At 34.0% G+C, this 13,577-nt stretch overlaps 1 protein-coding gene across 3 annotated transcripts in view; it reads right to left on the bottom strand.

The window, feature by feature from the left end:
- Positions 1–13,577, bottom strand: part of GPC5 (glypican 5) — a 1,400,523-nt gene that overhangs the window by 649,271 nt on the left and 737,675 nt on the right. The window lies entirely within an intron of this gene.

Genomic DNA, 13,577 nt, shown 5'->3' with positions numbered 1-13,577 from the left:
TAACACAAAGGTAAGAAACATTAATAATTATGCCAAAAAATATTATGATACAAAATCCATACTATTTTGCAAATTTATAACCAAAGATCTATATTTATATATATATTTATTACTTAACAGGTAAATATAATTATATTCTTAAAAATTAGCATAAAACATTAGAGTTACAGGGAAATTAAAGGAAGTCAAACATAATAAAACCTGTCCTGAAGCAATACATATTGTATTAATGTAGCTCCTCCATAATTGAGACCTTATATATTAATCTAGAAAATTATACTCTTAAATTCAGTGCTTTACACTTCAGCTTAACAATTAGCATTTAATAATTACTTTTTGAATTGTTAATTTTCACTCAAAATTACACATTAATGGAAAAAATTCCAGTCAGGTCTCTACTAAGTGAAAATCTGAAAGAGTTATTTGTATAATTCATAAGTACCAAGAACTGATGAAAACTATACTCACCAAATTTATTTTGTATTTTAACTCAGCTTTGATCTGCTGCATATAAACGGTCATATTCACTTTGCTTTCTCAATAATATTCTTGGCTAAAATTAATGTCAAGATTTTCAATTCATTAGAAAATCTGGATTTTAATGTTAATTAAGATGTGTCTTAGAGATGTGTAGATTACATGCACCCATTCGTGTCCTTCAGAACACATTCATTAAATGTCTCATGCACTGTGGCAGGGACTATGAGGTAGTTGTCCTCAAGCTTTGGTGGAAATAGTGATTTAGTATTCTTGTTAATATCCATTTCTGGGCTCTACCACTGGAAATGTTGATTCAATATTTCTGAGTATAACTCTATAATCTGCATTTTAACAAGCACAGAGATTAATCTGATGTGATTCTATTGCAGGTTATATACTCTATGATCAAAAATTGTTCTGTGGCATATAGAAAGATAAAAAGGTGTTCCCTGACTTACCCTAGATGATTTTAGTACTATTGCGGCTAGTACAACTCATACGAAAAAAGAATACTTTTGAGCGGGCCACAGGAACTAATAAAGGTATTCGTGCTGGGTACAGAAATAGAACCATACTTTAGAAATATGAAACTGGCTGGTATTCAGGATGTTGAAGAGATGCTTGACCATATCCTACAGAGTTAATTCAAATACTGCAAGTCTAGGATGACCTGAAATTAGTAATAGTGAAGGAACAAGACTTGGAATTTGTTTTCAAAAACCAATGGCATTCAGTGTCTTCAAGCTGTCAGTCTCATTTGCTTTCTTATTATCCATTTATGAACTAATTGCCTTGCCTCAACTTTTTCCCTGTTCTGTACAGTTGGCTCCATGGAAGACCCAATTAGTCAGCCGTCTTCAGAGACATAGTTTTATATAGTAGTCTCACTGACACTCGGAGCTGCAGATCAACCCAGGTGGACCAGGCACAAAGCCAAATTTCATCAAAGACTTCATGGTTCCAGGGATGATTTCCCAGGGAACTTCCCACCCAGAAGACATCTATTTCCCTTTACTCTCTGTTCAATGGCTTACTTTATTTAATTTTCTATGTGATTATCTTCCTCTGGAATTTGGGAAGAAATGCTAAAACAGATGTTATCCTTCACAGTAGAATGTTCAACTATAGAAAATTATAATAGGTTTACACCCCTGCAAAAAGAAAGAAAAAAAAAAAACTAGAAGGAAGGTCTTATTTGTTTTCAGAAAAATATATTTTGGTCTAACTTTACACAATTAACAATAGCTATATCAGATAGGTCCAATCAAGAAAAGAGAAGCCATTTTAGATATTTAACACAGGAATTGGTATATAGACCTTTAAAAGTTAGTGAAACAAAAATAGGATGTAAAAGAACATAGATATTTTCATTCCTGTAATCCCAGCACTTTGAGAGTCTGAGGGAGATGGATCGCTTGAGATCAGGAGTTTGAGAACAGCCTGACCAGCATGGTGAAACCTCGTCTTTCGTATTTCATAAAAATACCAAAATTAGCCAGGTGTGGTGGTGTGTGCCTGTAATCTCAGCTACTCTGGAGGCTGAGGCAGGAGAATTGCTTGAACCCAGGAGGTAGGGGTTGCAGTGAACAGAGATGGGGCCACTGCACACCAGCCTGGGTGACAGGGAAGAGACTGTCTCTCAATTAAAAGGAAAAGAATATTGATATTAGTGATTACACAGGGCAGCTCCCAATCCTTGTTTTAGGAAAGGGAAGAGATAGGATAACCAGCATCTAGGAATTTGAAAGAAAAATATGCTTCTCAAATGGACAATGGGAATATTGCCCTTCCAAGGTGATGCTCATACCTGAGTGCCAGCCCCACACTGCTGGCACTCAGACTAGTGATGTAAGTAAAGTTGGCTTGTACCTACTTTCAAGGGGTTTATCCTAGCTGCTAATATAAGAGCTAAACATGTCTGGAGGCAGGGGAATGATGCTCTGCTTTGGTGTGATGCAGCAGAAACTGGAAACCAGAAGAAGTGCTTTCCTCTCTCCTTCTTTTAATCTCCTTTTAGGACTTTCCATTGGCAGAAAAAAATAAAAGTTTAATACCTGGCAAGAGAATCAGGGAAATATAATGTATAGGCTTCATGCAGGTGAGGGATTTAGTAGAGAGTTTGAGAAGTATAGTTTGCATAAGCACAGACCGATTTACAGAAGAGAAGACTTGGATCTGTGGCAAAATAGGTAATTCACCAGCACAGTAGCCATAGCAGTCTTCTGGGTTTTGAAGTATGTGACTTCAGAAGCAAAGAACACGTGAACACCACACTCATTTCACTGAGATATGGGAGACAATAAAAGAGTTTAGTTTGGTCAAAAGCATCTGGGCGCTTTCAGAAGAATTAAAGCTGGCTCTCTAAAGTGACAAATAACCAAAAGCTATTGTTCAACAGTTCATAAGTTTTGATACTGAACCTGCATCCTCTCCTAGAGTACCAACTCTGCCTAAAGAGATTACATGATGACTGGAGTTTCCAAAAAAATCAGTTTTAACATAGTATTTCACCAAAAGTGGAGACATGGGCAATACAAAAGCAGAGTGACAAATGTGATATTATAAGATCGATTTGGGCAAGAGATGTTGAGGGATTAAACTAAGAGCCTAGCAGTGGGGATGGAAAAGAAAGTATATTTAAGAGAATTTAGAAGTAAGGTCAATGGGTCTTACTAAATGTGGGGAATGAAGGAAGGGGAGGAACACAAGATGACTCCAGAGTTTCTGTCCCGGAGGATGACGAGTCATAGTGTTGTCAACAACAATGACAAAATAAAAAATAAAAAGGAAAAACTGAAATGCTTTGGGAGGAACATTGACAGTTTATTTTTGGACTTATGGAATGAAGACCTAGACCCAATGGTTACCTAAACAACACTGAAACTTATTGTATTATTTGGGCATCGTGTTTTGAATGTATGGATTTTCCTTTGTACATTTTGCAGTTGAATAAATCCATTTTTTTTAGAGTAAGTCCAAACTGCTATACAGGACAATTATATTGCTCCTTCATTGTAGAGCCCACTGACTACCTGTCTGAGCCTCTTCTATCATTCCTTCCTCAAAAGTGGTGCTCCAGGAAGAGCGGAAACAATGAGCTTGCCTGAAAACGCTCTGGTACTTGGAACATCTGTACTTTGGTAAGTGCTGCGTCTGGGATGAATTTTAGTCCACTCTGCATCTGATTATCTTTGGTACCCTATGGAAATCCAGCTCAGCTATAACTTCTAAGATGTTATTCTTAAGAAAATCCCCATATAATTAATCATTCTCTACTATTTATGCATTCTTTATTCCTCATGTTTCTCAATTTTTATGTTGTTTTTATAGTTCATTTTAATATATTTACTGATAGACCTATTTCGCCTTGTAGACGGTAATTTATGAGTATACAGGAGGCATACCTCTTTAGAAGTCACACCAGAAACAGATTTCTCACAACTTATATGCTGAGAAAATGTTGTTAGTTAGGTATATAACGAGATACTTTAACCCAACCAAGTAACAAAATATGAAAAAAGGAGAAGAGGAAATTCACAAAAGAGGAAACATAAAATGGCCATTAAGCAAAAAGTTATGATAAACTTCACCAGATCAGTTGTTTCGTTTCCTTCAAGTTGACTCAAATTTAAAGTTTTCTTCCTGACATTATCCCCTAATTTCGGCACTTACTTTAGAACATTGCTAACTGTAAATTCTTTCTCTTCCCATTTGAGATGTAAATCTTCCAGGTTCTCGCCTGTTTTAAAAGCCAGGATTCTCTTTTTTAAGGAGCTATCTTTATATAATATAATCACCAAGACAGAAATCCTATCTCCCAGTCTCTATGTCAGGGTAGCAGCCTAACTTTTATAGGAGACAGGAAAGAGACTTTTGTAGGAGACCTAAAGAGACAGGAAATCTTAGAAAACAAGTCACTAACTTTCCTAGGTACCAATTAGCAAACATATATGACCTAATCACAATAACCAAGCTCACTCCTAAGCTCGGCCCAATACTTTTTCACTAGCTTTTTCAGGTGCATAAAACTATCTCATCTTTTGGTTCAGTGGAAAGTTTTTCTCTTTCCCCTGTTGCAATTTCTCTTTCATATACACAAAGATATCTGCCATATACATTTTACAAATTCAGCAAAATTAATAACTCTGAGGATATGAAATTATGGTACAAATTCAAAAATAGTTTACTGTAAGTGCTGGTAGAAGCATGACATAATATAATCACTTAGAAGATTAGTTTTGCAACCTAATGCAATACATACTCATTCATAGAGAGGCTTGTTTGTAGCAGTGTTTATTAAAATTGAAAATAATAGATAATACACTGTGGTATATTCATACATCAATTATAATAAAGTCTATTTCATCAGCAGAAAGATGAATTGGAGGCATATTAAAGTTTTAAAAACACTGTCGTTCAATATTAAATTATATAAATTCTAAATAATTACGAGATACACACACACGCATATGTAAATCAGGGGAACAGGACCAAAAAGGAAGAGCATCAAAGTGTCATCTATTATGCTCATATTTACTCATAAAAAAAAAACGATTGGGAAATTAAGGTAAGATAGCAGTGGTGGTTGCAGAATAGCTTTGGAACATTCGCAAATCCTTACATAAAATGGAAAGACTAATTTGATAGCAAAATCAAAATCACATGGATACCATTTATTAGACTGGTGCAAAAGTAATTGTGGTTTTTGCCAATTACATAAAACAAAACTCAGTGAAAATGTCATCCTTATTAATCACAAAGCGGAAACCAGTGAGAGCACCCCACCAATAGCCACACAATCAACATAGTATCAGCATGTGTGCAGAAGAAACAGAGGGCAGCAATGCAGCAAGTTAATACCATGAAAACAACAGAACCCGTAATGATTTACTGAAAATCAATTCAAAAACAGCAGAGAACTGTGAAAATTTATGCCCACACTAATATTGGGTGGATGCAAGGGCCCTGTTATAAGATTAAAGGATATAGACTCTCTGAAACCGGTTGAACTTTTGAAGCTAAAATCTGACAAGTTTTCTTACCATTTGGGATGAGGGGATTCCACATAACTGCCGGAAGTGGAATAAAAAATTAGTGAGACAAGAATAACAAAGTTAAGAAAGAGATGATAGGAATTATCATTGGGGAGAGAAAGAGACAGGAAATCTTAGATAACAAGTCACTGTATTTTTTTAAGACTACATGAAGACAGCAGAACAGGAAACTCAGTAGATTTAGAAAAGCTATTCAAACCAAGCTTGATTCTAAAAATGAAGGGGATTTATACTAACATGAAAATAAGCAACCGAAATGTTTTGAGATCAAATCTCACAAAAAGTTATCACCATAAATATTGCATATTCTGTTAGGATCCCTGCAAACAATATAAGCACACCATAAAGATGTTCAAAAAGCAGACTAACATATGATATATGACTTCAAAGCAAGCTAAAAGGCAGTAAGCATAGGATACAAGACACCAAAAAATAACAAGTTAGAATTAGAAAATTTCAGGAAAGAAGTTAGAGATCTAAAAAAAAAAAGAAAAAAAGGAAAAATGCAAATTCCTTTAAAAATAATTACAACCTAGAAGAAATGCAAAAGCAAAGAAAGCACCACTAATAATATCTTAAGAGAAACAGAAGGTAAAGAGGTGAATTTTTACAATCAAAAAGAAATTGAGCAACAGTTCAAAAAGGATTTGGGAAAATGCTGAAGATAAAGAAAATTCAACAAATAATAACAGGTGCTCCTGAGGAAGAAAGTTAAAAAGAAGACAACAAATTATTAAAACTATAATTCAATAAAAGCCTCCTAGAAAAGTATTTAAAATTACATATTGAAAAAGTACACTACGCAACTGAGAATACCAACTCAGAGCTACCAACACAAAGATATATTCTAGCAAAATTGCTGTACAATTTAGAAAACAAATCAATGGGCACTGAGAGGGGGGAAAAGCAAGTAGCTAATAATGGAAAGAAAAATAGTTTATCATTATAAATTTTGCCACTAGTACATTCTACCACAGCAAAATTCAGAGCTTACAAACAATTGGAAGGAAAGAACATATGAGCCAACATTTTTGTATGGAACAAAATTAATTTTCAAGACTAAAGGGCAGAAAGGCTTATCACCATAAAATAACTTGTAAAATATTGTCCCCATGAGTCCTTCATAAGCAATGTACTAGGGAGGTATTGACATAAAAGCAAGTAGTTAGCATTATATATACAACAAGAGTTAAGTGGCAGATATGATGTGTGTCCTGACACTATCTCTGTCTCTATGTGTGTCTATCTCTGGTAGAACCATAAAATGGAGAGAGAAAACAGACAATACAAAAATGTTTAGCTAATTTTAGTAATCATAATGGGTAGGGGCAGTTTTATTATTCAGATAATGTGGTGTATTTAATGTGGAATAAGGTAAACGAGTAATTATGAAATATTTATTTTCATTATCACTTATGTTTCTAAGAGCCATCATTAGGGCTCAGATTGCAATCATGAAATGACATTTTCTAGTAAAACAAAGTCTCCTGTAAAAATGGCTCATTCCAGGTTTGTGACAATGGATTGGTTGAGCTTAGTACATCTAATTATATCAGGTAGCAAAAAAACTAGTAAATATTTCAAGGTTCATTTCATAGCACTTAAAACCAAATGGGAAAGGTACCAACTGGCAAAAGGTGAGACAATCTGAACTTCAATAAGGATAAGAATTATAAACGTTTTTAAAACTGAGTTCATGATGACATTTAAACATTTATAAAAGAATTGGTCATCTTCTGAGAAAGACAGGGAATCAATTAATTATCTGGAAAACTGGTTCAATAAAAAGAAAAATTCAAGAATCTATTCTCCCCTTCCTGAGGTCCTAGCCAAAAGAGGTAAAGGATCGCTGAAATTGACTTTTGTACTGATAGTATCTGCCAAAGAGGAAAAAAAAATAACCTGATAGAAATGAGTGACATTGTTTGGATCTTTGTCCCCTCCAAATCTCACATTGAAATGTGATCCCCAGTGTTGGAGCTGGGGCCTCATGGGAGGTGTTTGGGTCATGGGAAAGGATTCCTCATAAATGGCTTGGTGCCTTCCCTATGGTAATGAGTAAATTCTAGCTGTGAGAGCATGAGAGATCTGGTTGCTTTAAAGAATGTGGCACCTGCTCCCGTCCTCTTTCTCCATATGATACACTGGTTCTCCCTTTGCCTCCCACCATGTTGTAAACTTCCTGAGACCTCACCAGGAGTGGAGCAGATGTTTGTACCAGGCTTCTCACACAGTCTGCAGAAACTTGACCCAAAATAAACCTCCTTACTTCATAAATTATTCAGTGTTAGGTACTACTTATAACAATAGGAAAACAACATAATATGGGAAAAAGGGCTAATTTTTTTTCTTTTGAAAGAAACTGCAGATAAGGAAATAAAAATTTGTTATATACTTGCTATAAAAGTGAAATCCAATTGTCAGGGAAATAGAATACTGAATATTGTTATACTTCTATTTTTTGGATGAATATGCAAAATCAGCGAACATGAATAAAAGTGTCTGCAAAGATGGGGAGCGGTAGAAACTCATTATTTCTAGTGAGAATATGAATTGGTACAATTGCTTTGCAAAGCAGGCAACATACCTAGTTAAAGCTGAACATAAGCATCTTTTGTTCTGTGGCACTGCCATGCTACTTCTAAGACATGCTGTATGCTCTTGCACGTGTATATCAAGAGATACTTTCCAGATAGTTCAGCACACTTCTCATATCATCCCAAATGCCACTGACTGATATCAACTCCAATATTCATCAACAATGAAATACATACGTAAGTGGGTTTTGTATTCATAAATTAGATTATTATACTTTGGTAAGAAAATGAGGGTTGGGCACAGTGGCTCACGCCTGTAATCCCAGCACTTTGGGAGACCGAGGCAGGTGGATCACTTGAGGTCAGGAGTTCAAAACTAGCCTAGCCAACATGGTAAAACCCTGCCTCTACTAAAAATACAAAAAATACAAAAATTAGCTGGGCATGGTGTCACACACCTGTAATCCCAGCTACTCAGGAGGCTGAGGCATGAGAATTGCTTGAGCCTGGGAGGTGGAAGTTGCAGTGATCAGTGATTGTGCCACTGCATTCTAGCCTGTGTGACAGAGTGAGACTCAGTTTCAAAAAAAGAAAAGAAGAAAAAAAAAAAAACGAGTACACCCATATCCATCAGCATGGATGAGCCTCAAAACTGTACTGTTTAGCAAAAGCAGTAACAAGATAGACTGATTTGATTCATATAAAATTCAAAAACCAACAGAAACAAGTAATATATCCTTTAGGGACACACGTATTGTTAAAACTATGATTTTTATAAAATTTATAATTAGGATAAGCAAACTCTCTATGCAGTGAGATGTGTTCAGAGTGAGGCAGATAAGGCCATAAAAATGTTTCATTTCTCAGACTCAGTGGAGGGGTAGGTACAACAGCATTATTTTCCTTAAATTATGTGTATATAGAACTGTATCCATCTACCACTATCTGTGCCTCTACTTCTATCAATTGTTATGTATGACTTCAATTTTATCGAATATTCATTTCTTGCTAATTTATAGAAGCATTTAATAAAATCCAAACTTTTACATATTTTATCCAATACTTTTGTTTCAATGGACAGGTGTGAGTTGGACACTCTTGGAATGCTATGGATTAAATCACTTCATCTTCACAACAAAATCACTTGGAATGTCCTGCTTATATTCAGATCTTAAGAAAATCGAGGCACAGAACTTGTACAAGGTAGGAAATAAGTAATTTGTTCAAGATATACTAATTTTATTGTGCATATTTTTTCTCTTAAGCAGTTCACTATATTGCTGGTAAAAATGGCTGCACACTAAAACCACCATACAGAAAAGCTTTTAATAATTCCTCTTTGCCCAGCAAGTAAAGACTCCACTCATGTATTTAAAAAAAAAAAAAAAGAAACCAATTATAACATTTTTAATTCATGTTTTGAGTTTTCCAATATTTTTTCAAGTAATTTTAATAATCCTGTTCCTCTGTAAACACACCCCTTGCTCCGTCTATGATTTTTGCTCCTCCCAGGAAACCTTCTCTTCCCTATTGTCAGCTGCTGAAACCAAATTTTAAGTCCACCTCTCAAAGACCACTTTCTCATAAATAATGCAGGCAAATTTGTTTTTCCAGATTGCCCTTTCTCTGTCTCCTCTGTGAAATAGTTTTTGAACTCCCCATTTGGGTAGTTTTTTTCCTTTCTTTGAGCTCACATAAAACGTTGATTTATCTCTGTTGGCATATAATGTGATACAGGGGATTGCGCACAATATTTCTTCTGTGTTCATCACCAACTGGAAGAGTTGATAAATGTGAAGCATTTCTGCTGAGATACCAGAGGTATTATTTCAAAATGGAAGTATTCTAAAAAAGTATAACCTGAAGGCTTCACATGTTCTGAAAAAAGATGGAAGCAGTTCCACTTTGGTGTTAAGTAGTAAACCTCATGCTAAAAATTATCAGAGACTGATACCAAAGTTCGTACAGAATAAGCCACCACTACCGGCCTAAGTGTTACAGCTCCAAATGTCCTTCATCACATGATGCTTGCTTGTAATGTTAATACATAGTGTTTTAGATATTTTCATCGTGCTTTAATAGAGAGTTATTTTAGAGATACAAATAAAGACTGTAATGAAAAAGGGTGTAAATGTTTGCTCTTCACAGTGTGGTCCTATGGACCAAGGAATAATAGCATCATCTGTAAGCAGGTAAGAAATTCCCCACCTCAGATTTCCTGTATTATACTCTAAATTTTAACCAGGGCCCCAGGTAATTTGTATGAATGAGAAAGTTTGAGAAGCTCTGAAACCAGCTCAAATACTCGATTTAAAAAAAATTATTTCTACTTAGTGAGTGCTCGATTTTCTGTTCAATAATCTATATGAAAATGATTACTTCCACACAGTTAGAGGCACCGACGTCATTCAAGAGCCAAAGATATACCTAACTTGTTTCTACCAGATGCACTTTATCAATGAATCCTGATTGAGAGAGAGTATCAGCATTTCAGTCGCCACTCTATTTATTCACAACAAAATGATATCAACAATAGAGCTAGATAAGAATGGGTTTGTTTCTGGTTTTGTTGGTAGCTATATAATCTTGGTTAAGTCATGAGAAAATTTACCTCCTATTTGCTTGAAATTTTTTTACCTCCTCTGTTGATTATATAGTTACACTTAGCATTGTGTTGTTCAAAAAAGACCATAACATTATATGTTCTCTGGGATGGCATGGTTACAGAAGAGTGGAGTGATCTGAAACGTAAGCTAGGGAGCTTTAATTAATAAGTCAACCCTCTTCACCTTCACCTGAGTGATTTAACATTAGTCTAAGCCAATGCAATGAAAATAATCACTTAGGCACTCAAGGACAAACCCTTTTATTTCAATTCTACTATTTAAATATATTAATATGCTATATAACTTTTCAAGAGAAAGAAAGATGAGTATATATGATTCATTAGGTATCCATATTCCATTACACAATATTGTTAACAAAATAGCAGGCAGTCAGGATGAATATCAATTACTTAGAAACCAAAATGGAAATGTATAATCAGAAAAATATTCATAGTGATCACATATTAAACTATATTTATCTTAGACATATATTTCATTTCTCTTTAGTATAATTTTCATCACTACTATCAAAACTGCACTAGATGATAATTTCAAAGTATTTAAAATTTTTGAATATTAAACTGGACCGAGAAGTGTTTATCTGAATTTTTCTATGGTTTTATCATGCAGGGTTTTATCTGACATTTAGAATTAGGCTCTTGTAAAATGTAGATCAAAGGGTGTAGTCATTACTCAAGATTACTTTCAATGTCTTGCAAAGGTTTTAATCTAATAAACCTTACAAACATAAGCTATTTTTAGTATGAATGGATAGACAAATGATAAGCAATAGCCTTGCTGAAAAATAGTTACTTTCAGTACCTTTTTCTTATATTTGAAAAAATATTAATGAGCTACTTTTCAACACTTTACGAAGTAAGCTGACTATATTTTATTTTGATCAACTTTGGTGAAACTTTAGTAATAATACATATAATCGGTAAACATGTTTAAAACTATAATGGTATATTATAATGGTATCAAAACCTTCTAGGCATATGTATTTGACAGAATTTATATCCATAAGAAAAAAACTGAGACTATGTAAAATAATATCTACAATATGAATAAATACATCATTTTAGTAGTTCTGGAAAGAAAAATAAAGTTGTATCTTTTTGAGAGTTCCTGAAGTTTCACATCCACCTGAGACTTTTGAAGTGAAGGTGATTTATGGTAAAAATAAATAAGAAGCCAAGAATTTTCACTCACTCTACAATCTTGCATTACTAAATAAATCAGCTTCCCTTATTCTTCAGTAGCTAACAAAGTGTCATTTTCATTTGCTCTGTATATGGATTAACTTATCTTCCAAGGTCATTCTTAGTACCCTGACTTGGATGCGTTAGTTAGAAGCAGATACAAAGTTACGAAGTGAGAAAACTGAAACAGTATAAACAATAGTTCTATTTATTTTAGACTACAGAAAATCAACCAAACATTCTAGATCTAGCAATTTAATATTGCAATGTATTATCCTACTATTTCTACCTTAATCATATTTAAGTCAAATACTTTGTTTCAATAAGTCTACCTCCTAAGCTATTACATTGGGAAATGGTTTATAAACTGGACAGTGTTATCAGTGCAGGGAACCTTAGTATCACTATTGTGATTCAGTAGGAAGTCTGTGGGAAAAGAGCTAGTTGTCAATAGATGTGTTAAAAGGTTTGATAACTGAATTCTGGAATCCTAAAATATTTGGAATATGTCATGAGGAGGAGAAGCCCACCAAAATAAATCCAAAGATTGAAAATCACCTTACTTTTTACAAACGTCTGGGATCCGGCTCTAGTTGTGATCAAATCCATTTTGTCTCATCACTGTGAACCACCTTGCCAAAATGAATTTGATCATGGATTATGTATTATTTACTTTTTATAAGCAGAGCTATTCTTATTTAAATCATACTATCACATAATAATTGTAAGCAATGCGACCACAAATTTTCAAAATTATATGTAGAATAATTTTGCTACAAGTTGTTTTAAGTAGCACTCTGTTTTGTTTTTCAACGTTTGAAGCTACTTTCCGGATTTAGAGACATAAGAAATATAGTCAGATATTTCAAGAAGTATTGTTTGAATATTAGATTTGTTCTGCATGGCCAAAAGAAGAGAATTATTTTTTCCAGTTGTGTTTGGAACCTTCATCAGCTAGCTCCTGTGAAAGAATGGCAGGTGTCAAAAAGGGGTGAGGAGACTTTTAAGTTCTAAGCCATTCCAATCCTGCAACCCCGTGTTACTAGTGAAATATCTGTCTCTGTGTAAATGAACCAAATCCGTATCATAAAAATGTAGAAAAAATTTTCTAATGGGATTTTTAAGCCATTCTACTGAAATCAGTTTCTTAAGAGTGAAACCTACATAGCATAGATGGCTTCTCTCTTTAAGAAACATTAGTTAAAATTTAATTACAATGTACAGGTAGGATCGCAAACAGAAATTATTTAGAAAGCAGCAAGATTGTTAAAGAATGTGTTAACATTGGTGATAAATACATAATGACACGTAAAAGGTACAGAAATATTTTGGTGGTAAAACTTTGCGTATCGAAATACTGAGACCCCTCTGTTATCTGAAATAAACATGAGCAGAAACAGAAAATCGGTTCAAGTAATAATTAGCAAAATATTACCAACTTTTTTCATTTGCATAAATGAAAGGTCAAATCATGAAATTTCAAAGATACAATATTAGTATTCATACTCAAACTATATGTAGGTATATGTATATATGTGTAGATATGTATATATATATATATATATACACACACACACACACACACACACATATACATATATAACTTTAAATTTAGACTTTTTATGGTAACAAATGAACTGTGCACTATTTATGTCATATTTTCCAAAGAATAAACAGAAGTGTAAGGAAGAAATAGCC

This window comes from Sapajus apella, unplaced genomic scaffold, assembly GCF_009761245.1.
Source record: "Sapajus apella isolate SASKATOON/1434 unplaced genomic scaffold, GSC_monkey_1.0 scaffold9, whole genome shotgun sequence".
In the NCBI taxonomy this organism is placed as follows: domain Eukaryota; kingdom Metazoa; phylum Chordata; class Mammalia; order Primates; family Cebidae; genus Sapajus; species Sapajus apella.
This window is presented reverse-complemented; position numbering and strand designations above follow the sequence as displayed.